The sequence below is a fragment of the Lissotriton vulgaris genome, chromosome 5 (genome assembly GCF_964263255.1).
Source record: "Lissotriton vulgaris chromosome 5, aLisVul1.2, whole genome shotgun sequence".
NCBI lineage: Eukaryota > Metazoa > Chordata > Amphibia > Caudata > Salamandridae > Lissotriton > Lissotriton vulgaris.
Window position 1 is genome coordinate 99,342,487 of NC_141693.1, and position 27,910 is coordinate 99,370,396.

A 27,910-nucleotide genomic window follows, 5' to 3' on the forward strand; every position below is an offset into this window, starting at 1 on the left:
CTATGTGATTTGTTATAAAGCAGCGTACCAAATTTTAAAAAAAAAATAATACCCCACAACGCTTCACCTCTTGCCTAGTGGTTGTGGAAGTCAAATAGGTGTCCGGCCACTTGACCAGTGAAAGGAGCGGCCCAGGCCCGGCCCAGTGCCCTGCAGAGTAAACAGAGCTACTGGGAGTTGACAAGGAAGAAAGACTCAGCACCCAGGCATTCATTCTGACCTCTTCAGTGCCTCAGGCAGCAGCTGAAGGAGGGCTTGCCCCATATCCTTAGTCCTCTGCATGCTCACCATAATCTCTCAAATCCCAAGAGCTTCAACAAATTATCAGTCCGGTATCATCTCCGCAAATCCCTTGACCCCATTATTGTCCATTGATTTTTATGTTTCCCATCATTATTTAAACTAACAATGTACCGCTTAGGAACTACCTCGAGGAGATAAGCAAACACACTGATTTGTTGTCCATGCCCATTCAATCAATGGTGCTCATGCTGAGACTACATGGGCTTTTTAGACAATGGCATTGGCCCAAATGGAGGAGGCAATGAGACTCCCACCATTTTTTACATGCCTTTTTTTAGCCCTAAAAAGCAATAAAAGTGCCCTGCCATCACTCAGGCACAGGGCTGAGTTTTCGAAAACTATGTCAACTGTTAATGAATGCGAGTAAACTTTCGACCCTGTTTTGTGGTCCCAATTACTCTTTGAAACTTTAAACTCATGATTAGTGTCCTGGAAGATGCCAACAGGCTGGGCGACGGTCCAGTTTAAAACTACAGGGAAATTCGGTAATGTAATTATATGAAATCAATGTGCACAACGCGCTCCAAACAAGTTCAATATTCGAGTCTTTCGTTTTGCTGTACTAAAGTGCTCTGCCAGTTTTAACCCCTTGCATGCTCAGGCATCATGGTAGGTCTGTGCGGAGGACGGCAGTGGGCCGTCCGAACTCCGCACAATAATTAATTGTTTCGCACAGGTGGGGAATTTACGCCACGCTGGGGAATCGGCGGCATTCGGACAGTCCCCGGCCGTCCTGAGCACATGCCCACCATGACGTAGGACGGCTGGGGGCTGTCCTGAGCACAAAAGTGGGTAAGGAGTAACAACTCGGGGTGCAGAGATAAAAGAAGGACTAGAGGAAGTAACGGTTGCTCTCTTTACTATCTGTGTGACTAAAGATAGCTGGGGCCTTATTTATGAAGGCCTTGCGCCGCCGGTGCGTCACTTTTAAAATGAAAAAAAGTGACGCACTGGTAGCGCAAGGCCTTCATAAATAAGGCCCCTGGTGCTTTGTGTGCCTTGTGCATAATGCGCAGTTGTGCCTAAATTCATTCATTTTAGTAAAAAGGGCATCAAACCCTCCTCTGCAGTTCTCAAGGACCTCCAGCTTGAGTCCAGTGAAGCAGCTATATACTTAATGGTGAACTCTGAAAGAGGTGGGGTGTAAATACCAGCCTTGAATCATACTCAACAACGTAGTGAAGTGAGCAAGACCAGTTTCGTCCAGGAGAATTCAAAGCTGTTCCCCTCTCTACTTCACTATGTGTACCTTCCATGTACTTATGTATCTATATATTTATTAATTTACTCCTGCTATTAATAAATGTAGTCTCTCCAATGCACTACCCTATGTTTCACCCTATACCCCTCTCAATATATCCTCTACCTCCACTCTCTGACTCGTCCCAAACCTCATTCTACTGCTATGATCCCCCAAATAACCCTTTCTAGACTCCTCCCTTCTCTATACCTCCTTGCATAACCCCAAACCTCATTTACTTCTAAGATTTCCCAAACACCCCTTTTGTAAATTCTTCCCTCATGTATCCCTCCTTTTACTCATCTGAGACCTAATTTTCCTACTAGGATCTCCCTAATCCATTTCTAGAGACTCCTTCCTCCTCCATTTCTTCTTTACTCATCCCAAAACTCCTCCTACTGCTATCATCTCCCAATAAACACTATCTAGACTCTTCCCTCTTCTATCCCTCCATTATCCTTTTCAGTCCAACTTACAGACTCTCTATCCACCACTCAAATTAATTCATATTTCCCTATACTAATTCTCCACTAATCCTTTTGGTTGCTGGAGTAGAGTGCTACTTGCTGAGAAGCGTTCGAAGCCTAGTCAGGAGTAATAAGCTCTATACAAAAACAATTACAAATAAATTGCATCAGCTAATGTATTTATAGGACAATTTCCACGAAAACTGACTACAAATCCAGAGGGTTTTAAAAACTAAAATATTCCAGTGCTTTCATGGTGAGTCACTCTAGCCTTACCCTCCTCAGAGATGTTGGGGTTAACACTTCTCAAGAAAGCTAAGAAAAAAGAGTTGCACAACACTAAAGGTAAAGCACAATGTCTAAAAATTGTGCCTAATGAGCCGTTCATATTAAAGATAGTTCAAATATCTGGTTATGTAACTTCATATGGCCCACTGTTTTAGAAAATGTTGAGAGCACCTTTTTTGACTGCTGCATTCGATTTGCATTCCATCTCCACTTTTCCCCTTCCAGGTGGATTCGCATGTATGTTTCTCTAACTAGGAATCAATTATACTACATTTGGGAAGACCTTTGAGGAGCAGGTGGTAGACATGTTACACCAGCCTCACATGCTCAGTCTTCAAATAAAGACAATGGTGATATAAAAAAGCATATTAGAAGTAGATAGTCAAATGCATTTGTGCAAATCACAAAATAACAGCCATTCCAGCCTATTCACTATCCAGGAACTAACATCAGCATAACATCCTAAACTCAGCATGAAATATCACTCAAATATCAGCTTTCAAAATATTTCAGAAATTCAAATATTCTGTTCCCAGGTGTCAGATTGATGGGCTCTAAAAAGACACGGTTTTTACATTCAAATACAGACTCCAGTTTGGATAAATAATCTAACTTTCTCAAGCAAATGCTTGACAATGTCATTACAAAATGCTACTTTTGTTTAGGAAATACATCAAATATCAGTTTTTCTTTTTCTCAAGTACTTTAACTTTCTACTGCCACATCTGGACGGATTCTAGACTTCAGTCACATTTATCATTTTTATCATCAAACCCCAGGGATGTCCATCTTGCAGCAGGGGTTTTCAACACCATTATGAAACAGATCTCCAGAGCTATATCAAGAAAGAGCACAATAGATCAAGGCCAAGGACGCAACATATTTCAGGGCACAAATGATGGGTCCATAACATGTCAAAATGGACATTGCGCCAGACCAATCATTTCGCCAGGGACAGCCACTATTGTCTACAATATGTCAAAGGCAGGTACCTATTGTAAAGATCCACATTATGTCAGGGACCTGTTTTTAGGGATTTGTCCCGGGACAAGACCAAAATCGAGTGATCGACTCTAAAAGCATCTCCAGTTTTGCTTTCTGCCGCAAAACGTGCTTAATGACGCCAAGTGTATTCTTTAAGAAAAAAGATGTGCTAAATGTTTTTAAAAGCCTTGAGAAAGCCCCAGGCAACATGGCCACAAGTGGGCGAAACACGTGTCGGCTGTCAAAAATCATCAAAAATGATCATCCTGATGTTGATCAAATGTGATGAAAATCACGATTTTGAGAATTAAAAAAGCAATACCATAAATAAAATAAGATACAACATGTCTCTTCGTTGACTACAATTGAAAACGAGCAAGATGGATTAAGAATATTTTTTTAAAATATAGTAGGAGTTCGTTCTCAACTATCTCTACACAGCAACACTTCTGTCAAGGGTGCACAATGAAGGTCAATGATGGGAACCTTTAGGTCAGGACGGTCATTATGCCAAAATGCCCCCAGGAGGTCAAGGGTTGCCATTATCAGAGCAATCACTATGTCATAGGTAGTCACAAATATGTAAAAAGTGGGCAACATATGCCAAGTAAGGCAATATAGAGCTGAGCTCACTAGTATAGACCCAGGAGGGGGTTGCAGATTATGCAGTGGCCACAATATGCCACCAGTACAAACACACAGACTGCTATTCGCTCACTCAGACACAAACGCAAACACACAAATAAACACATACACGCCAGCAGACAGGCAGGCTCTTCTAACCACACTCACTTTTCAACACTGGTAGTTGGCTGCGGTGCAGTCAATCCTCTGCAGAGGCTCCCACCTCTGCTCCCCCATCAGGACCTGTACTCTGTGGGAGCAGGAATTGGCAGCATCTGTCAGGGTTTTCAGTTTCCACATGTCCTGCTCAGGACTGAGACTCTTCTGCTCCTGCTAGACAGTCCCAGCCACAGTATAGAGGGTTCTATGAGAGGTCTTTCCCAGTGAAAAGACTGATGCATACATTGCCCTTTGCACGGAGAGGCCATACTTTTTTCACATGCATAGTGTATGTGGAAGGAACACCCATGGCACATGTCAAAGGCAGGGACTTAACTGCACTAACTGAGTTCAGACTGGTGGAAATTTCCACAGCACACCTGTGAGCATCCTCAACAGGCACACCCTACACACACACACACACCCTACACACACCCTACATACACACACACACACACCCTACATACACACACACACACTGCTGTGGATTGTTCCTACTTCAAATTGAAAGTTATCTACAACTGGCATATGTCGTAAGGTATAGTTGCCACCTCATCCAATGTATTTAATGTTATTGGGACCCATGCATACACTTGTTTAAAAAGAAAGTCAGAAACCTGTCCTGGCAGTTTTTCGACCTCGCCTGTGCGCAGATTTCCAAGTGTTTGCTATAAATGTGTATTTTTCCATGTGAAAAAAGAGAAAGTAGAAACACACTTGCTATATTTTCCTTTTTTTCACAAGGAAAGTATTGTTCTCTCTGAAAACGTTTACCCAACACCCCAGCAATGTTGGCCCTGTTCCTTTTTCATTTCCGCTCTGAAAAGTGATTTTCTTATGCCTTCAACAACAGCAAATCTCCGTCAATTTTGATCACAACAAAGTCCGCACAACTTTACATTTAGTCCTTCTCCTCCAAATAAACATGTGTGGTTATGGTTTTATTGTCAGTGACCTTGTGGTGATGGTTTTCTTAGTTAAATAGCTGTGCTTGTCACTCAATACCAAATAGCATCACCAATGCGCATGCCTGTTGCCAGCGTTGGAGGGAGTCCTCCCATCGTTGCAGCTGAGACTACAGTTCGTGTCAAAGATAGAAGAGAGCATCAGCTAAACATAGCACAAACCATATCTTGTCACTATGGGAACTAGTTCTCAAAATGCCTTTGGTCTTTCAAACTCCTGCAGTTTTCAGGAGACCACTTATCAAGCAGTGCCTGGCTGGTGATGTCACAAGGGTCTGATGTGCTATGGTATATTATTCTGCAAACACAAAGAGATGATGCACGGAGCGCTGAAACTTTTCAGACATTCACCCCCAGTCACAGATCTGGGTTGAATCCATCATCATTCTTGAGCTCACGTCACCACCTCAGTTCAGACCCAGCTATATGCAAATCAGTCTTGACCCTGTGCCTCATGGGAACAGTCCAGCCAGAACTGCCAAGCCAGGTCTTCCCTGAACCGTATACAAGCATCCTGGGACCGGTTTCTGGGTAACACCCTTCATCAGCCAGGTTAGCTTGAATCCAGTGCCAAAGTGAGCGAGGTACCCACGTCTGGGCATACCCTGCCAACTTAGGGCGACCAAAGCAAACAAGGAGATGAGTGTATGACATTGCTCCGCATTCTGTCCATCAATTGTTCTTTTTTGCAAGGTATATTATCCTAGCATTACAATATCAAGGAAGTGCCTGTGGATGGCTCGCTTTACAGGTCCTTTCAAAAAGATTCACCCGCTTAGGACTCTACTGATGGAGTACATTATGTGAGGTGCATGTCCCAACCTCAATCATCAATTGTACGTTCCCGCTTTCATGCATACAGGTAGGTTTAATGAGAGAGGGTGCATGGATTAAAGAAAGACTGTACTTGACTCTGTGGAGCTGTCACTCTTAAATGAGAATAAATGATCTGATTTTCATTCCCTTCTAATGTCTCTAAAGTAAAGGTGGATAATTTGTTTGGGTTATTGCTTAATAGCCCTAAATGTGTTTGCCGCAGTGAACATCTGCTGGGCCTTGCTCCCAGGCTCAGTATTCAAGAGACATCTGTACAGCTCCCTTGTTAACAGTTCTCAGAAGCCTCTTCTGCTGGGATTTTTTTGGGGGACTTCTTTACAGCTCCCCTTGGTCTTTGAAACATCCCTGAGACAATAGCCACACTCTACCTTCGATCAAGAGCTACAAACAATCCTTTCCACTTAAGATTAGAACAGAAGCCAACAAGAAAATATAAAGGTATAAAAGAGGCCATATCCCGGAAATCAAAAGAATTATTCTTAGTCTGCTCTCGCCCTGGAGCAGTAGCTTATAAAAGAGCAACTCCTCTCACAAGACATCATAACGATGTGACAGACAGGGATGGAGGCCAATAGGAAGGACCTGCTGCTGGAGTCTCAACCATCATCATTTGGGCCTGGGCCAATAGAGGTGAACTATTCAAGTAAGGCTCAAGACTGATTAGGACTAATGGTATGGAAAGGCTCTGGGCTACTCTGTGCTCGACGGTAGCGACACGTGACATAGCGCAAATGCGGGGGGCGGGAACCTCACCGATACTAGACACCTGGAAAAATAACTTAGATTGGTGCATATTCCGAGAGAAAATGGTCTACGTAGCACGGGGATGTCCTAAGAAGTGGTCCTCTGTATGGTGTAAGTGGAATACCTACCAGGGTGATATATGTGCAGTTGTATGTCACTACAACGCGGGCTATTACCACGTGTGCCATTACAACGCTGTTTTTACAACGCAAGTCGTTACAACGACTTACGCTGTAAGCACTGGATAGTGGAATAGTTTAATTTTCTATTCCAACTCCAGCTCACGTTACAGTAGGGAAGGTGTTGGAATAGAAAATTAAACTATTCCCTATCCAACAGCGCTCTCCAGAGCAAGTCGTTGTAACGACTTGCGTTGTAAAAGCAGCGTAGTAATGGCAGCCCGTAGTAATACCCGCGTTGTAAAGGCTGCTCACCATTTGGATCAATACCTCGTAAGTGTAATCTGCTTTGCAGAATTGTCTATGTGTATGTTGAATAAGAAGATAATTTAATAAAATTAAAATAAAAAAAAAGACTGATTAGAACTGACTGTCTGGTTCCGGCTCGGCCCTTGTCCATGGGGACTAGTGAGTCAAAATAGAGCCGAGCTAAGCACCCAAGGCACTATCTCTTTCCTTCCAAATACTGTTTGGAAAAACTTAAACTGTTTGGAAAAACGTAAACTCCTCCATGCACAAAATCTAAAGAGGTTCTTTATTCGAGCTTCAAATTTGACACCATCTTCAAGCCTTTCAGTTCAGGATGTGCCTACATAAAAACCCAGCTTACAGTTACTTGTGATTTATTTAAAAGTAATGTTTCTTTACTTACAACAATATGGACCGTATATAGAGCACACATACCAACATGGACTCCATTGGACCACTCTTGGCACTGTTGAAAGGTAGCTGGAGGTGAGGCACAATTACTCGTAACAGAGGTCCAGGCCCTGATAGAACCTAAAGTGAAACACAAGCCTGCGAGATATAAACCACTTTAATCTTAAAGATTCTTTATCATATTTTTACCTGACTTTTAGTCTATCAATTCCACTTTTGGTTTTTCTTTGTTCGCCATAAGTTGGCAGGGTATGCTCAGACCTTGATGCTCAGACCGTGAGTTCCTTGCTGACTTTGCCACTGGAGTCAAGCAAGCCTGGCTGAAGACGGCTGTAATGCCAGAAACCGGTCCTGGGAAGCTTGATTCTGGTCCAGGGAAGACATGGCTTGGCAGTTCGGGCTGAACTTGTCCAATGAGGCACAGGGTCAGACTGATTTGCATATGGCCATGTCTGAACTGGGGTGGCAGAGTGAGCTAAAGAACGGTGATGGATTAAACCCAGATCAGTTGACTGGGGGTGAGTGTTTGTATTGTCAACGCTCCCTCCAACACCACCTTTGGTTTTTCTATGTTCCCACCTGCAGCACAGAGTGCATTTATTTACACGCTGCAGCAGGTAAACAGGATGAAAACGCAGCAGCATTTGTGAGACCCTAACAAAAGCGGAAACGCACAAACACCAAGACAGGAGAACCACCCTCCTACAAAGGAAAAAGCATTGAAAACCCCAATAGGTCTGGTTTAGATTGTCCTGTGCTCTTTTCTGGAAATTAATGTCAGTTTCAGTAGAATGTAAAAGAAATAAAAAAGTAACAAACAGAGAAATAAAAAAAAAAGTCAAAATAAGGTGTGCAAAAAAATGGTACATGGCATAGATATATCATAATAGTATAAGAATTACTATTGGGAATATTGGATCAAACAGACAGAGGTTGCAGTGGTGGACGGTCCAGAACTGAAGAGTAACAGCGGTAGAAAGACTATAGATCTATAGGAGTGAGAATCATCAATTTCAGTGAATCCACCAATATTTTGGTGGAAGATGCCAACGAGCTGTGGACATCCTATAGAAATGTTGATTGTTTCAGATCCACGTTTCTTTAGGTGTGACCAGGATATATTAATATGTTATACATACAACCATGCGAAATAACACTTAGATATTAACTTCCTTCAATGTTTACATCAGCACCTGTGAGAACAAGGTACAAGTTCTTCATCTTCCACTGCGACTCTAGAAAGCTAACCAGGAGTTCAGCCGGTGGATCCCTGCAGTAAATGACAGTCTGTGAGAACCACTCATTCCCAAGCTTGGCCAACAGCACTCCGAGGGGCCTATTTACAAGGAGTTAACGCCACCAGAACATCACTTTTTCTGATGTTCTAGTAGAGTTAAGTCTTTCGCCTTTTTAAAAGGCGGCATTTACGCTGTCTTGTAAATAATGCCCCTATTCATGCAGCAATTAGCGTGAAAGGGTTGTGCAATGGGTGCTGCATGGGGCGTTCCCCCGCAATACCCATTGCTTTTTGACTCTGCCGATATTTACAAAGTATGAGGCAGCACCCAAAATTCTGCCAAGGAATACTGGTCTTAAACTGGCGATACGAGAAGAAATTATTAATTTCTCGTCATATTTTTCTCTTTCATGTGTGCAGCACACATACAACCTGCAAATCGCCTGTGAGGATTGTTTATGTGCAGGAAGGTGTCCCTTCTTGCTCATAGACAATCACCCCTGCAGAGCCGGCATCCTTGCAACATGGTGCTAGGGTACCTGTGCTGGGGCTAGGCAGCTTCTTTATGTGCCAGGGGAAGCGCAGGAGTTCGCCGCTTTCTTGTAAATAGAGCGCATCCCTGCATTTTGAAACTGGCGAAGCGCAGTATTACCAATTTTGGCCTAACACCGAGCTCTGCTAGTTTCTAGTAAATATGCCCCCACGTGTCTTTAGACACAGTCTCATCGGAGAGAACAGCCCGCCTTAATGGTAACTACCACCTTCTGGAGCTAAGCGGATCTACAATGTCTTGTGGTTTGGAAATGACATGCTATGGGTGGCAAATAGTTGTCATTAGCATTTCTTTGTAGAATACAATGCGGCCCCAACGAAACCCCATCCTTTTCAAGCAGCGAGCCTCATTTAAGAACAACAAGTGTGCAGTATAATTTGGAAATGGCGTGCAGGATTACTCACAATAGGTATAATCAGGCCCTCTTTGATACAAAGGCTGCAACCTTCGCTTGTCTATTGTTCGTCGCAACAGTGTTGCCTAATTTAGAATGAGCACTACTGAAAGGTACAATGCAATCAAGAGGGAAATGATGGCAAATGTATCAAATGGTGCCATTGATTTGTGGCAGCAGGTAGGTCGTAGGACCATGTCACGCATGCCTCAAAGTGGAAGTACGCAGTCCGCGAAAAGAGTCATTGCCTTAAAGGGACGCGAGACAGCCACCTATTTCAGCCCAGGCTATTATCTATACTACTATTATAAAGAGAGAACTGGGAAACTTTGAGGCGGGTAAACTCAGGAACCACAGCGCCAATCCAAACACCTTATACAGCATTGTATTTGTCAGGGTCTGCAGATGGACATAGGCTATATAAAATAAAAAAAATACGTTCTTTAAAAAATTTACGATAAAAAAAAAGTAGTCCCTTGGAAGTAGCGCAGGCCGCGACGTGTGTGACGACATCAGGATCGCGGGGAGGAGCGGCGTACAGGAGCGCGAGGAGGAGCGGCGGACATGAGCGCGGGGAGGAGTGGCAGACAGGCGGGGAGGAGCGGTGAGGAGCGGCGGACAGGCGGGGAGGAGCGGTGAGGAGCGGCGGACAGGCGGGGAGGAGCGGTGAACTCAGGAGCGCAGGGAGGAGCGGAGGCTGAGGTAGGTGAAGCAGCCGCGGGTGCGCTCCGGGGGACCCACGGAAAACGTTGGGGCGGGCGGGGGCCCTGAAACCTGATTGCTCCGACGGACAACGTGGGGGTCGGCGGGGGCCCTGAAGCCTGATAACTCCCGGACAACGTCGGGACGGGCTGCTAGTTGCATATAAAGAGGCGTTGTCTCAATTAGTTGTTTCTACTTACTGCCAGTAGTGGTCGGTGGAAGGAGTAGCTGCCGGGCGGTGACATGGGGAGGGGCAGGGTGGGGGGTAGTAAACTATGGATTACGACCGATTACAGGTAAGTAAACATATAAATAAATGAAATGCATTTTGTTGCGCGCACTGCATCCCCGAATGCGATGCAGTGCGTACAACGAAATTAGTTTTATTTATTTATATGTTTACTTACCTGTAATCGGCCGTAATCCATACTTTACTACCCCCACCCTGCCCCTCCCCCTCCCCACGTCACCGGCCGGCAGCAACTCCCACCACCGACCGCTACTGCTTACTGCACTTCAAGGTCACCTTCAGAGGAGTACTATTTCTGGTGCATCCATCGTAGGTCCAAATCCAAGCCAGGTTTTTGAGATAATCATACGAATTTTTTTTATAATCATTTCATGTAGTTTTATTTTATGACGAGCACCAGAAGATATTACAGTGATCTGACTTTCTTGGAGCTACGTTGGACACCTCTGTACCAAATGGATTCCAATTGCTGTCAAAGATTAAGGGGAAATATATATATATATATATATATATATATATATATATATATATATATATATATATATATCGCCACTTGTGCCCCGCCGCTGCGCCAGCTATGGATGATCAGCTAACACCAACAAGGACACGGAAGAACCAGAGTGCAGGTGAGTTATTTATTTCTTCGCACACCACGCCAGGATAACGTTTCGCCCTACACAAAGGGCTTGGTCACATATATATATATATATGTTTTTCCCACTCAAATCTATACTACTATTATAAAGAGAGAACTTGCACCTTTAGGCAAGGTAAACTCGGGAACCACAGCGCCAATCACAACACCCAATACAGCGTTGGAAAGGGCAGATGCTGCAGAAGGACATAGGCTATACAGACGCCCACCATATACATTTAAAAGGTAAAAGAACCGTGCCAGCAAAGTAGTCCCTTGTGGGCGTGTCTGCGTTGTGCTGTGGGCGTGTGCTGGAGGCGTGTGCTGGGGGCGTGACAAACACTGGGGGCGTGTGGCCATGCCTCATATTGTGTGCTAATCCCACCCTGCTCCCTTTAAATACCCCTGCACCCCATGATCATAACCCACCCTTACTCTTAAAATACCCCAACACCCTTAAACACTAACCCATCTTCTTAACCCTATAAATACACACTGTACCCCAAAACCCAAACCTATCCCTAAACCCTAGAAATACCCCTATACCCCAAAACCCAAACCTAGCCCTGACCCTATAAATACCCTTGTACCTCAAAACCCAAACCTACCCCTGAACCCTAAAAATACCCCTGTACCCCAAAACCCAAACCTAGCCCTGAACCCTAAAAATACTACTGTACCCCAAAACCCAAACCTACCCCTGAACCCTAAAATACCTCTGTACCCCAAAACACAAACCTAGCCCTGAACCCTTAAAATACCCCTGTACCCCAAAATCCAAACCTACAACTGAACCCTAAAAATACCCCTGTACCCCAAAACCCAACCTAGCCCTGAACCCTAAAAATACCCCTGTACCCCAAAACTCAAACCTAGCCCTGAACCCTAAAAATGCCCCTGTACCCCAAAACCCAAACCTAGCCCTGACCCTATAAATACCCTTGTACCTCAAACCCCAAACCTACCCCTGAACCCTAAAAATACCCCTGTACCCCAAAACCCAAACCTAGCCCTGAACCCTAAAAATACTACTGTACCCCAAAACCCAAACCTACCCCTGAACCCTAAAATACCCCTGTACCCCAAAACACAAACCTAGCCCTGAACCCTTAAAATACCCCTGTACCCCAAAACCCAAACCTACCCCTGAACCCTAAAAATACCCCTGTACCCCAAAACTCAAACCTAGCCCTGAACCCTAAAAATACCCCTGTACCCCAAAACCCAAACCTACCCCTGAACCCTAAAAATACCCCTGAACCCCAAAACCCAAACCTAGCCCTGAACCCTAAAAATACCCCTGTACCCCAAAACCCAAACCTAGCCCTGAACCCTAAAAATACCCCTGTACCCCAAAACCCAAGCCTAGCCCTGAACCCTAAAAATGCCCCTGTACCCCAAAACCCAAACATACCCCCGAACCCTAAAATACCTCTGTACCCCAAAACTCAAACCTAGCCCTGAACCCTAAAATACCTCTGTACCCCAAAACCCAAACCTAGCCCTGAACCCTAAAAATACCCCTGTACCCCAAAACCTAGCCCTGAACCCTTAAAATACCCCTGTACCCCAAAACCCAAACCTACCCCTGAACCCTAAAAATACCCCTATACCCCAAAACCCAAACCTAGCCCTGAACCCTAAAAATACCCCTGTACCCCAAAACCCATACCTATCCCTAAACCCTAAAACTACCCCTGTACCCCATAACCCAAAACTATATCTGAACCCTTAAAATACCCAAACACCCCAAAACATATACCTCAGTACCCCAAAACATATACCCCTATACCCATACACCCATACTTACCTTATCCAAACATGAAAAAAAACCATGCTTTTACCATTCATGCATTTACAACGAATTTTGTTATAAATGTATGCGTAGTAAAAGCATATAAAATGTAATGCCATGCGTTATAATGGCATTGCGGAGTCATGGTACTTTCGTAATGAAAGTATGCGGAGTGATGGTATGAGGAAAGAAAGTTGCGGAATAATCGGTGTTTACCCTCCCCCGGTAAGTACATTGGTGGCACGGCGGCCCACATCTCCAGCAACATACTCATATTTTTTCACCACCCATTTGAAAAATGCACAGGTCTCTCTCATTGATGGCCAGCACCAACATACACTTTTAGACACACCTCCCGCCACAAGTTCTAGAATTGCGAACTTTAGAGCTGGGGAGCTACGTTCGAATCTCGGCATCAGCTCAACATCCTGTGATTCCAGGCAAATCGCTTTGTCTCCCCATGCCTACCACAAATGAATTTGTTCTTCTGTAATGTAAATTGTGCTCATGCCATGTTGTCGAGTTTGCGCTATATAATATTGCAAAGAAATATAAAGTAGGGAAACTCGAGTTCAGACACTACTGAGCGCGCACTCATAAGTGCATCAGCAGTGCACTGTGAATCGGAGCGTTTCACAGGCCTGTCACAGATAAGAAATGCTATCAAAACGAAATCCTACAAAACAATATACTACTGGCCGGCAACAATTCATACCCGGACAACGTCGGCACGGGCTGCTATCAACAATGAAATCATAAACCAAGGACTTATAGATATTGAAGACTCACTGTATCTATTAAGCGAGAAGTCCTTACAAGATTTCAGCCTGCCGCCAGCGGTCCGAACTAACCTAACTGGATACCACAAAATCGCTACCGCACACAATATTCCAGAGCTAAATAACTACCTTGCTCAACACTTGCCTAACTTAGTTCCCGATCAATAACTCGCCTACAACACCATAGTTGATAGTGTTGAAAAGAAGCAAGGCAAACTATTGCTCATAGACGCCCCCAGTGGCACAGGAAAGACTTACCTAATCAACCTCATACTTGCCAAAGTTCGATCTTCTGGGAATTTGGCTCTAGCTGTTGCTTCATCTGGAATAGCTGCCACTTTGCTAACAGCTGGGAAAAGAGCACATTCTACATTTGAACTGCCTCTAACAGTTTCCCTTGAAAGGGATTCAATATGCTCTATTCGGAAAAACGGACCTTTGGGGACACTGCTTCAAAATCTTTCTCTTATCATGTGGGACGAATGTACAATGATACTAAAACCATTGCTGCCTAGCCTTTTTTTACCCGGACAACGTCGGGACGGGCCGCTAGTATATATATATATATATATATATATATATATATATATATATATATAAATATATATATATATATATATTTATCCTCTCCTTAATGAGGCTTTAATGGGGAAAAAGATGTTCCCTGCAGAGGGATCTTATGTGAAATCACATTATGGATATGTAAGGATAGGTAGGTATTGTATTATGTTCTGTAGCGTTCAATACTCACTCTATCAAAACAATCATATATAGATAGCAAAAACATGTTCTAGCAAGAGATGGGTCTTGGCAAATATGTAAAATAGTCACGTGTTAGCACCGACTTAATCAAGATCATGTTTCACTTCCCCCATGAACTGAAACGTTAAGTTTGTCTCCATCTTTGGAACAACTTTCTGCAAATTGCAAACAGGTTTTTTAGCTCATGGGAAGACTAATATTTGACATGGGCTCCTCCATAAAATATGCTAAATGTGTTCTCAAAACAATTTTCTTCAAATGTCATCGGATCCGACATGCAGCTAAACCCGCTTTTATCACAAGATTGCCTTCAAAAATTTGAAACCCGAATTATTGTAATGGAGGGTGGTATCTAGTAATTCATTTTAGGTGGAAGCCTCAAGGCCTGAATTTCAAAAAGCACTCAAAGACCAATTATGAATTTATGCACATTTTGTGCACAGTGACATATGAATTAGTCAACAAAGCTGCTGGGCAGAACACTCCACTAACTACAGTGTGTACAAATAAATATATGTTCCCCAATGACTATTGTGCTTTTGGTAAAATGCATGTAAATACGTTCACGTTATTTTCACCAGAAAAAAAGTACACTGGACCCACAGACTGTACATTAAGACCAAAAAACATGCATTCAGAGCAATGGTTGTACATAAACATGTACGAAATGAACAGGACAAAAAAATGAGCCATATTCGTTCAGGAATACATGTGATACCTCTACGCGCACATCACCAAACTAGTGTGCAAAGAATACATACCTAATCAATTGTATCTATTATGCATCACAAACTGCTCAGCGGCAGCATACGATAAAAATAGAAAAATAGATAAAACATGTTTTTTTAAAACAGTTTTCAACGGCAGGTGCACTTACCACGTGCACATTTTTTAACACCTATACAAAGCGAAAATAGCTGATTAAAAGTTTTGGCAGGTGTCGAGAAAGGTCCCACAATCGCCGCAAAACCACTCCTCTCCAGTCTTTGAACATATACAGAGATCCCCGTCTGCTAGATTTTTTTGCACAAAGTACATCAGTTCTACGCAAACATCGTCCTTAAGCTCGGGTAAGAAACAATGGCTGATGCACCTGGAGATTTCTCCTTGTGAGGTGAGGGCCATAGTACTTTTTCCTTGACAGGGTCTGCAATACCCCCATGGCAGACCAGGGCTTGGGAAGTGAGTGATAGTAGTGCCGCCCTTTGTAGGGTGGGGTGACCTTCACTACAACCCATTCATCCACAGACAAAATAGACAGAAAGATCAAATATTCACAACAGCAGAGGAAAGAGTGGCTCATTTAACTCTCTAAATGTCTCTCAAAGTTACAAAAGTACTAAAAAGCATCAGTTAAGTTATTTATGTATTTATGTATTGCAAATGGCGTCTGTAGCATCCTGCTACTAATAGTAAAACACAAACAATTGAAGAAGGGTCTGAGGGAAATTTAAAGACCTGCCCAGTTCGTATCCCCCTAACTGTAATCCTAACAACAAAAGAACCGGGGGTCTATAACGAAGCTTCAAGTACTCCGAGCTGCTGCAAAACTCCTACATAAGTGAGTTAGGCGCTAATAGAGCTATATAAGTCTCTATATCAGAATGTGTGCCAGGACAAACCTGTCGAAGGACCTACTGAGATTGTTGGTAAGACCCGTACAGAGATGTGTTGGATTCCCATCAAATAGGTATGTAGATCAAGTGTTCTCATTTGGTCATCCAAAAATGGGGTGGTATGTCTCTTGATCAATGAGACCCATCCATCGCCCTTACTCAATTGGGTCGCACCATCAATCGCTAAGGTACCCATGAACAAATGATAAAGATGGGATCGAGTGCAGTGCAAAAATCAAAAGATGTGTGAGTTCAAAACAAGGGGTAAAAGGATCAATAGGCGAAAAACTCTAATGTAATTTGTCCTTTCCCTCAAACAAACAAGAACAATGCAGAGGAAGCAGTCTAAACATATAACTGCATTTACAAGGCCAACATGTTTCAGCCGGTAGGGACAAGATCCCATGGCTTTCTTCAGGGCCAGAGTTCTAAGCATTAGCTACTGCATACATAAAGTGAACGTAACGACAATCTGTAAAGGATATACATAAATAGTCCAAAATCGTGTTCCTCTGTACCAAACGGTGTCTCATTGCAGGACCACGAAGCTCGGGTCCTGCAATGAGACAACGCCAGGACAGAGCGGGGCCTCCTTTTTCCTGAGCTGGGTTCCAGGAGAGGTGAGGTACACTCCCTGTACTATTCAGATGTAAGAGACACCGTTTGGTACAGAGGAACACGATTTTGGACTATTTATGTATATCCTTTACAGATTGTCGTTACGTTCACTTTATGTATGCAGTAGCTAATGCTTAGAACTCTGGCCTCGATCCCATCTTTATCATTTGTTCATGGGTACCTTAGCGATTGATGGTGCGACCCAATTGAGTAAGGGCGATGGATGGGTCTCATTGATCAAGAGACATACCACCCCATTTTTGGATGACCAAATGAGAACACTTGATCTACATACCTATTTGATGGGAATCCAACGCATCTCTGTACGGGTCTTACCAACAATCTCAGTAGGTCCTTCGACAGGTTTGTCCTGGCACACATTCTGATATAGAGACTTATATAGCTCTATTAGCGCCTAACTCACTTATGTAGGAGTTTTGCAGCAGCTCGGAGTACTTGAAGCTTCGTTATAGACCCCCGGTTCTTTTGTTGTTAGGATCCTGCTACTAATAAACACAGACACCATTTCTTATGTATACTGGAGCTTTATTGTGTTGCATCCAGCCTGTCTCCTGTCCCTACTCTAACTAACTCCGGTTCCTGTTCCCCGGCTCCTCCTGTTCCTGCTCCTCCCTCTAACTCCACCCCCCAGTCACTAGACTACATCCCACAATACCACATCTCCCCCTTTCTTAACAAAATGAGCTTAATGTCCTCAGTGTTCGCAATTCTTCAATCCACCACACGGGTTGGCGGACAGCCTTTTCTTCAAGCCTCAGTAGTGTCGAATCAGCGGTGGGCTTGACTTTGGCCAATCTTTCCGTTGTCTTAATCAGGGCATTCTTGACCATGTTGCGTGTGAACTGTTTGCTCTCACATTCCGCAGTCATCATCGCTCCTTCCTGTGGTGTAACTACTGTTGGTTCAGATGCTCGATCTCTTTCATGAGTGAATAATGTTCTGGTCCTCTTTCGAGCACCCGTATCTACTTTTACTTCTGTTTGTCTTGTCCGGTCAAGGGTAACACTGCCCTCCAATTCAGGGTCATGTATACCAGACAATATGGTGCTATCTGATGAGACTGTCTTGGCTTGGTTCAGTAACTCATTCACTGCATTTACTTTTACTTCCTTTTGTAGAGTCCGGTCGAGGGCAACACTGCCCTCCGATTCAGGGTCATGTATACCAGACAGTACGGTGCTATCTGACGAGACTGTATTGGTTTGGTCCGATAACTCATTCACGGCCTCGGGTTGTCTGGCGAACTTGTGAGCTATCTGTGCATAGGCATGTGTCTCTCTTATCTGATGATCTCCCTCTACTGACACGTCCGGCTTTCCTTGCGGAATGACTGGCTGGTCCCTTCCCGTCCGGTGACTAAGGTCCACTGTCTCTGTTTTCCCTTTGTAGGTCCTTTGAGTCAGCCTCGCGGACCCCTTCAGGGGTGACGGTGTCTGATCTAGGTCTGGATGTACTTGTGACTGACATGATAGGTTGTCTTGTGGAGTGACTGAGTATTCAGAAACTTTAGTGTGTGGCATGTGGCTCTTGACGGGACGGATGTCCTTTGGTTCCCTGGTGTGTTCGGGTGGTTGATGCCATGGCTGTTGTCGGGACCATGACTCTGTCGACTCACGGGACTGAAGAGCCATGCTTTCTGGTTCAGAGAAGTCTTTTGTCGACTTCCAGGATCGGACAGACACGCTCTCTGAGTCAGAGGAGTTCCTGGCCATACCCCTTTTAAAGGGTCGGACAGACTCGCTCTCTGAACCAGAGGAGTTACTGGCCATGCCCCTTTTAAAGCGTTCCTTAGAGAGGGTATCGAGTAATGGATTTCTGAAATGAGTAGGCCGTGACACGTTGTTCTTTGTCTCAGGGTTGTCTTTAAGACGCTTCTCCGGGCACCTTCACCAACTTGTCTTTGACGTTGTTTCATTTGAGAAGTTGTTCAACAACCACATGCTTGTTCTTTGTGTTTGGTCTTGAGGTTTTCCATCTTTGCCTTTCTCACATATCAACGACTTCTCCTCAGTTTCTTCGTTGTCCCGGGTGTCATTGATGCGTTGGTCTTTTCCTGTTTGTTGTTGGAGAGGATCAGTTCGTCTTATGCGACCTATGTCTTCTTCCCGCTTGTTTGGTGCTCGGACACCCATGATACGAGTGTGATGTGTTCTCCTGCTGGATGTTCCCTCAGACTCATCTTCACGACTCGACGAAGAGTGTTCCTGCGCCGACTTCCAGTTTTGACCATTTTGATTTCTTCTTCTATAGTTTGTCTTCCTTACTCTCTTGTTGTGTAGGTTACCATCTTGTCCAGGGGTGCGATCTGTCCCACTTGACGCTCCCTCCTCGTCAGACTTTGAATGACACCTTGAGGGTGAAGAAATCCTTGAGGTTGTCCTTTGACTGATTGACTCAGAGTGCTCCTTATCACTTTGTCTCTCTCGTTGTCTTTCCACTGGTCTGCCTTCCCTCTCTCTCCTTTTTGTTTTGTGCATTTTCCGAGTTTCATCCGTCCAGGCATCTTGATGTGTTGTTTTCAGAGGCAGGTCCTTTGATCTGTCTTTTGCCTTGACATGTATTCCAATTTCAGCCTTCCTAATGATTTCTTCTAATGACCAATTTCCTCGCAGGATCTTGAGCTTTGTGTCGGGGTTTGCGCAGCCTTCAATTATCCGGAGTCGAACTGCGTCCTCATTCGTAAAGGTGTTAAAGTGGCAGCCTTGTACCAGGTTTTGCAACCAAATGATGAAACTTGGCAATGGTTCACCTGGTTCCTGCCGAGCTGTGTTGAAAGCGATGCGCTCATGATCCACTTCCGCTTGTGCGGAGAGACGGGCACATAGCTTCTCTTGGAGTCTTTCATAGATTTCTGTGTCTTCTTTGGAAAATGTTTTGATTGGGCATCGGCCCTCAGGACCCACCAAATGGAGGAGCAGCATTAGACATTTCCTCTCTCTTTGTTCACCATTGGCGTCCAGGAAGTCACCCAATGTTGCCAGCCATTGGTTCCGTTTGAGACACAGACTACATGTATCCGTCTGCACCCCTGGGGGTGGTACTTCAATGCAGGGATTGAAGCGTTATGCTACTTCTTCCCCCGCCATGAGAGGAGGATTTTGATGGATTATATTTGCAGGGCACGGGCTGTTCATTCGTCTTCTCGTCTTCGTAGCTGATCCTCTTTAGTCAAAACCTGCGGTCTGGTCATGTGCTGGGACGTTGGTAATTTTTGCAATCATCACGGTATGTGCCAGTGAATCACTTAGAGTTTGTGCGTTCCGAAGTGTCCACCACCCAGTTGCACTGTGCTAGACACAAGGTTCCTTTTCTTTCAAGTCGCATGCTAGTGGCAGGTGGTTACCAGCTTTTCCGCGGTGATGCTGGGCACATTTGACATCTTTGTTCGTTCGGGCGTTCCCTGTGCACTGGCGTAAGTCCTCCAGTCACTTCAGTGAGTGTTGTGCTTATTTCTGGGACTGTCTTTCGCAGTCTTGCCCTCTTCCGAACTCCGTGCGGTTCTGTCCAGCAGCTCTTCTCTTTTACGCTCTTCAGTGTGTGTTCACCATCATCTTTACCCGTTGTTTGCATCTGCTTGTGCTTGTTTTCTTATTATGCTCCTTGCATTTGCTCGTGATTATTGATGTCCACTTGTTGTTGTTACCTGGCTCTTGCATGCATCGGTGCTCGTTTCTTTTCCTCACTTGCGTTGGCCAATGTTTGTTGCATCACCTTTGTAGGTGCTCGTGCTGGTTTGCTGTTTCTCGCCAATGTTTGTTTATTCGCTTTTCCAATGCTTGTTTGTTTCTTTTCGCCACTGCTTGTTGGTTTCTACTCGCCACCTCTGGTTGGTTTCTACTCGCCAATGCTTGTTTGTTGGCTCTTGACAGTGCTCGTTTCTTTCTATTAGCCAATGCTTGTTTGGTCTTCGCCACTGCTTGTTTGATCTTCGCCAATGTTTGTTTGGTCTTCGCCAATGCTTGTTTGGTCTTCGCCAATGCTTGTTTGGTCTTCGCCAATGCTTGTTTGGTTTTCGCCAATGCTTGTTTCTATTATGTTCGCCAATGCTTGTTGCTAAACTCAGCTCGCCTGACCTCAAAATGGCCGCCTACAGTTTGCACAGGGAAGGTGTCCCAGAAGTTGCCTGACTCAAAGATGGCCGCTGTGGTTATCTGCAGGCACTACTTTCTCTCTCTTCATTCGACCCTGTTTCTTCACACAGGACTCACCGGCAGCTGTGCTCAGGAGCAGCACCCTCCAGATTCGGCTCCCTCTGGTTGCTATTACAGTCAGGTGAGGTTGGGGTGGGCTCCCGCCTTACTTTGCAGGGTCCATCGGCGGCGGCGTGCCAAAACCCACGCATCCGGCGTGAGGTTTTCCGACGTCGGAGCTCACTCAGGCTCCAATTTCACCGCGCTCAGCAGCGCTTGGCAGCAGACCTTCGTGGGGGCAGCCCACACCAGGATTCACTCTTCTACGGCCACAGCAGTCATCAGGTGAGATTGGGGTGGGCTCCCAGCTCACTTTCGCAGTTCCCGCTCTCCTGCGCCGACAGCATGCCAAACCTCACGCATCGGGCGTGAGGTTTTCCGACCTCCGACGGCACCCGGGCTCCCAATTCAGCGCGCTTGGCAGCGCTTGTTACCAGGCTCTTGGGGACAGCGTCCTCCACGTCAGAGGACCTTCGTCTCGCTCTAGGGGTCGCTGGACAGGGTCGGGGTGGGCTCCCGACTCCTGCTCTCTCACAGGTGCCAAGTTGCACGCATCCGGCGGGACTCGCGCTTTTTAGCGCGAAACAGCTTCTCCTTCTCGAGCGTTTCAGCGCTCGCTGCAGTGGCTCCCTCAGTGCTCCCCAACGTCGCTGGAGCGTCAGGGTCACCTACTGCTGGCTTCTTTCTCCAGGTTTCAGCACCTCACGGCAGCGGATCTCTTCTCTCGACGCTGCAGGGGACAGGGCACATTCAGGTGGTTCTGTGGGCTGCAGTCATGCACATCCCACTCTCGTCGCCAGTTGTAGCATCCTGCTACTAATAAACACAGACACCATTTCTTATGTATACTGGAGCTTTATTGTGTTGCATCCAGCCTGTCTCCTGTCCCTACTCTAACTAACTCTGGTTCCTGTTCCCCGGCTCCTGCTTTTCCTGCTCCTCCCTCTAACTCCACCCCCCAACCACTAGACTACATCCCACAATACTACAGCGTCCACACACCATGAAAAAACATGTAGTTGTACTGAATCGTCAATCTGCACAACAACACAACACAGGGCCTGCCACGATGAACTGTCATGAGTATTTCTCATGATACAACCAATGGTGCAGTGTCACAGGGGTAAATCACATCCTATGAGTGACAGGCTACAGCTTTCCCTTCTGAGTCTCTGGTCAGGTCAGACATTGACTCTTTCCAAACTCCGCGTGGTGGACCTCCTTAGGGTAGACAGAACACTTGAGGTCTTGTGAGCCACATATTAAGGAATGCCTTGAGGTGCATTATATTGTGGGTCTCCACAGGCATCAACCACATCCATGACATCATGAGTTAAGGTGGCTCCGGTCTTGCGTCCCAGTGGGAGGCAGTCCTACCTATTCGGACTCACTTGTACACCTTGGGTCAGGCTTACAAAGATTCTGCAATGGTGAATGTTTGCATTGTCCAGCATTCCGCCCATCAATTGATTCTTTTGGAAATGTCACCCTAAGTGGGAAGGGTATGCCCAGACGTGGGTCCCGTGCTCACTACACCACTGGATTCAAGCTAGCCTGGCTGATGAAGGGTGATGCCCTGAAACCGATCCCAGGATACTTGATTCCGGTCCAGGGAGACAGTTCCCACAAGGAACAGTGTCAAGACTGATTTGCATATGGCTGGGTCCAAACTGGGGTAGTGTGGTGAGCAAAAGAACGATAGATTAAACCCAGATCCTTGTGACTGGGGGTAAATGTTTGCATTGTCCAGCATTCCGTCCATCAATTGTATCTTTTGCATGTGACTACATGTCGTGGTGGTCCTGAATTCCAGGAGAAAACATTGACTACCTTCTGCTCCCCCCTGCAATCTGAGTCAGCCCGGAGATCTGCAGGTGTAAGTCACACCTACTCACACATCAGTCTTTGTGAATCAGGTTCTTTGACTTTGTTAGATTTGAAGGGGCAGCAGGGAAAAAAGAAGCCATTTCTTCAATCCATAATGTCTGCGACTAAGTCTCTCCTGACATTTAGGAGCATTTCTTTACGTCCTTTTATGGCCCTTCTTTGGTTGACAAACCCGGGCGGTGGACAGGTGTTTTCAGTCCAAGTGTGCTCTACGACAACTATTCTTCGACAACAGGTAACTCAGCTATATTTTTTTTTAATTGGCTTTTCAATAGGAGGACATATAGATAACTTTTTAAAAGTAAAATGTTATGGGCCCGATAGTAAGACACTAGTTAAGGTCACTGATGGTTATAACAATAATTGAATTGTCTCGCATTACGTATTCCCATCAGAGCGATTCCAAAGAATTAGAAGTGATATATGCAAGTTTGGGTTTCAATAGACGGAAACTTTGACACTTTAAAACGTACCATAATACATAAGTTACAGCGCTCTAAAAATCCGATCGTGGCGCTATACATGTTTAAATATACTGATGCATAGGCAATTTACCGGTTCAACATAAAATGATCAAAGCAGGTTCTACAGTAAATGGACTAGATTATAAAAAGTTCAATTTTTTTTAAATCTACTACAAAATACAGAAGTGCTTTTAATGCACGTTCTATGAAGTTAAAGAAAATCATGCGAATAGGTACACTTAACTTAAGAACGTAGTGGGTGAAAAAGTCACAAAAGGGTAAAACATTAATTCTTTTGAAGTAAAAATAACTCGGGAATCAATTTTGGCTGTTGACTCAAAACGTAAGAATAGTGTTGAATTCCACCGCTAACCAAATATTTATTTTGATCTATTATAGCCTTTATAATTTTGGACTGCACATAACTACATTTTCTTTGCTAAAGTACATGGCACGCATAGTTACATACGGTATATCTGGTGAACTTTGATTCAGGATTATCTACCTGAAGCAGTTTGCGTATTAATTACGTTTTTCCAAACGGTTTTGCACCCGATAAATTTCACAACAAAAGTCTCATAAAAACACGCACCAAATTTGATATTCATAGAGAAATTTGTCTGAAGTGGTTTGTCCTTTAAACATTATAAATATAGTCGTTTTGGAGAAAAAAAAGCTTAGAAACACAATGTTTTCTTATACAAACAATAACCCATTCTTAAGCAAGCAAGAACAGAGTATGAGGCTCTAAATTGAAACATTAAATGAAAAAAATCCCTGCAGTATGTTATGACACAGTGCATGGTGTGCATAAATCACAATCCTAGGTGAGATTTATCAAAAAGTAGCTCATGTGCATCCACAAGTCTATGTCTAAGTGTGGGTGTAGATTTATTATTTTTTAGGATTCCACCAATCCCAAAAGTATGCCTGGAAAGCTTCATCTGGCGCACATTTCCTGGCTTCCTTCTGGGAATGCCATTTGATGATTCCCACCAGGCCCTATTTCTCAAGAGAAGTCTGAACAGTGGGAATAGGAACCCCTATGCAAACACCCACTTACTCATTTGTGTCCTTTGCAGGGAAACTATGCCCCCCCACACCCCTATTGAGAAAGCCCCGCACCTCCTCAACGGACTGGAGGTTACATCTGCCCTCTGCCGGAGTAAATCTCTGGCCATTTACATGGTCTGAATGGGGCAGAGAGGAGTTTGGGATTTCCTGTGCTCCGTTGCAGTGGAGGGCGGACAAAGTCCTCCCGCCATCGTAATAGACCCCTTACAGTCTAGCTGTTTGACTTGGTAGCCTCTGATGTTTTTGGATTTCATTCTTCACAAAACAATCATAGATTAAGTTTCTGGCATCAAAGCAGGCCCGGCCCGTGCAGGGCGTTATACTGGGGCGGTGACGTCAGGCGGGGCAGGGTGGGGGGTTTTAAAATGCGGAATATGGACCATTACAGGTAAGTAACGAAAAAAAAAAAAAAACGAATTTCGTTGCCTACGCTGCATCACATTTGGCGATGCAGCGCGGGCAACGAAATTCGTTTTATTCATTTTTTTCGTTACTTACCTGTAATGGTCCATATCCCGCATTTTAAACCCCCCCAACCTGCCCCTCCCAAGGCCTGACGTCACCACCCCGGTATACGAGACTTAACAATTCTTATCAATATATCCCAGTCCGTAGCTAAGGTTATACACTGGGGGAGGGAGAAGAGAAGTGTAGGATATGTCCTCCCAGTTCAACCAGACACTCAACGGCAGGTATCCTACAAATCATAATGCCACAGATTAGCAAATGTTACAATAGATGAAGAATGCCAGACCCTCTATGGAAACAGCAGTTTCTTTTCGTATTACTAGACCCACTCCCACTCTAGTAGTGGCATGCTTCATCATCGGGTATCGTCCTGGTCCCTGAAAACCAGGATGGGCTCGACCATATTCCAAGGAGCACTTTGGATAATCTCCTATCAGAGTCTTCTAGAAAATTAAAAATACCTCGGAACGCCTAGGTATCCCATTATTTATGGTGTTCTCACTATGGTTAAAAAGTATAATTAGTGGGGCGTTCATAGGAATTAATAAAGTCTACTTGGCATGACCCTAATATCACAGGGTCTCAACAAATGTTTATGGTGTATAGTCAACCCCCAATACCTTAAGACAGGATTGCTGGTACTTTGTGGGAGTAGTTTCATGTCCAATTCCAACATAACTTCTAACTATATAAATTATTCCTATTTATAGTTATTGATTCTAGATTCCTGTTTTGTGGGAAACCTTAAACCCTGTCCGGAATCATAGGCAAAGATTGTACAATTCTTCCATATATGGTAAGTGTATCCATGGTCACGGTCCCATTATCCAGCACGGAGCAGTAATGCTATTGGTTCTTTTTGAGTCTCAAGAAGGAGCATCACCCTCAGAGAATTGCTCCAGCATTACAAAGAAACATTCAACCAAGAGTCGTATGTGCTTGTTGACGAACAGGTCAAAACATGGCAGCTCTAGTCTTCAGACTATCAAATAGTAGTTGGTAAGATGGGGCGCCGGTAGGCCTTGTGCACAAATGCATCCCTAAGCGTCGATCCCGGAGCCAGAATTATAGGCAGATACAGTTTAACTGCAGAGAGGTGGGCAAACATTTGAGAAATATCTCTTGTTGTATCAGATATTTTTCTGAATACCAAGAGCGGTAATATTCACAATTGTTTATCTTAAATGCATACTAATATAAACGTATAAAACAAATTGGCCAGAATTGCCCAAAAACTTGTTGTACCCACATTGTGCAAAAACATTGTTAATTGAGAACCCCCAAAACCAACTATCTTTTGCAATGTTTGGTCCAGATTCATACGAGTTAGATTCAATATGTAGGTTGCAAATGTGCCAGCAAAACTGGAAAAGAGTGCATTTTGTGCAAGATCTGAATCAACAAAGGGCATCCTGGCTTGAGCAAATATTGCTAAATCGCTGCCAAGACTTGCAACACCCTCCCCATCCACCTGCGACAGACCCCGGACCAGCTGACCTTCAGGAGACTCCTCAAGACCTGGCTGTTCGAGCAGGAGCAGCCCCCCCCCCCCCCTTTCGCCTTGAGACCCTCACGGGTGAGTAGCGCGCTCTACACATGCCTTGATTGATGATTGATTGAATCAGTTTGAACATGTGTACATTCAAACAGATCAGGTACAAAGTAAGTAAAATAAGTGCAAGCCCTGATCCAGGAGAACACCCAATTCTCACTGTCTGTATCGGCTTCTGTGCTTTGCTTTCATTCAAACAGATCTTGATTCAGTAAAAAAAAAGATAAGTGCTGGTCCCCAAGAATCTCTCTTAGAAGCCACGTTCACTGGATTTCTCTCTTGGCTGAAAGGCAGACTGTACTCTATTTGCTCTAGTGCTGCTCACTACACACCAGAATGGCACTGTAGTTGTAGGCAAAAAGGACACCAGTTTCTGGATCTGCCAATGTGTGCCTCAGCAGAGGTAAAGAGGGTGGTTCTGGCCCCTTAAATATGAGCCAGGCATACAGGCATACTAATTTCCCTGCAGTGCAAGACACCAGGCCACAGCAGCAAAGCACACTGTTGAGTTTTCTCTTCCAAGAAAACACCTGTTGCCCATGACCAAGAACTGCGGCCAGCCAATTCTTATCAGGCACATAAACAACTAATGAATGGATGCTGAGCACTCAGTGAAATCCTCTAGTACCTCTGATGATGACTGTGTTGGTGGTCAAAGACCCAAACAGAGGATGTTTGTGTGTAGCATGACTGGTCATCAAATTACTGACACAGATGATAGTTACAAATGTACAAGCCTGTTCAGGGCTCAATGGTCAGGCAATGAGAAGGCTTGTTTTTATAGTTCAGTTTGACAGCGCAGCTTTTGCCAGACAATTATGTGAGAATCGCCAGGAAAGGGGCTTTGGCTCTGCCCAAACGTTGGAAGCCAGAAGTATATATTTTTATTAGGTAGAAATTATTTGCTTCCACAAAAAAGTAGAACAAATGACCCGTGCACACGTTAATATGTAAAGGGTTTTGGTGTCAAAACCAATTTTCAACAATGAAATAGTGCAAATAAAGAAGGTTGAGAGCTTGGAAGTTTCAGCAAATGGATTTATAAATCAAGCCAGATCAGTACAGAGTATATTCTACCAGCCGACACCTGTTTCATCACAACGTGTTATAATTGTGACTCTTCAGGGCTGTTTGTAGTAATGGGTGAAAGTTTCGTTGGAGATCATATCAAAGCCATAAGAATGGTGGTCTGAGTATAATAGCAGGTGATGTATGGATAAACATCACAGCCGTTTCTAGGTCAATAAAGGAAGAAGGATGGGTCCGTCCCTCACGGTACTAGAGGTGTGCTGGTGGCAGCACGACGTGTAACTCGTTCTGTTGTATCCAGTTGACCTGTTTGCACCGTATACTCATCAATCACAGGTACATCTCATACACGCACAAGCCAGAGCGCCATCACTTTCTGTATGCAAATCTAAACCCATCACTGACGTATTATCTTCCACAAAAAAGTGTTTGCCC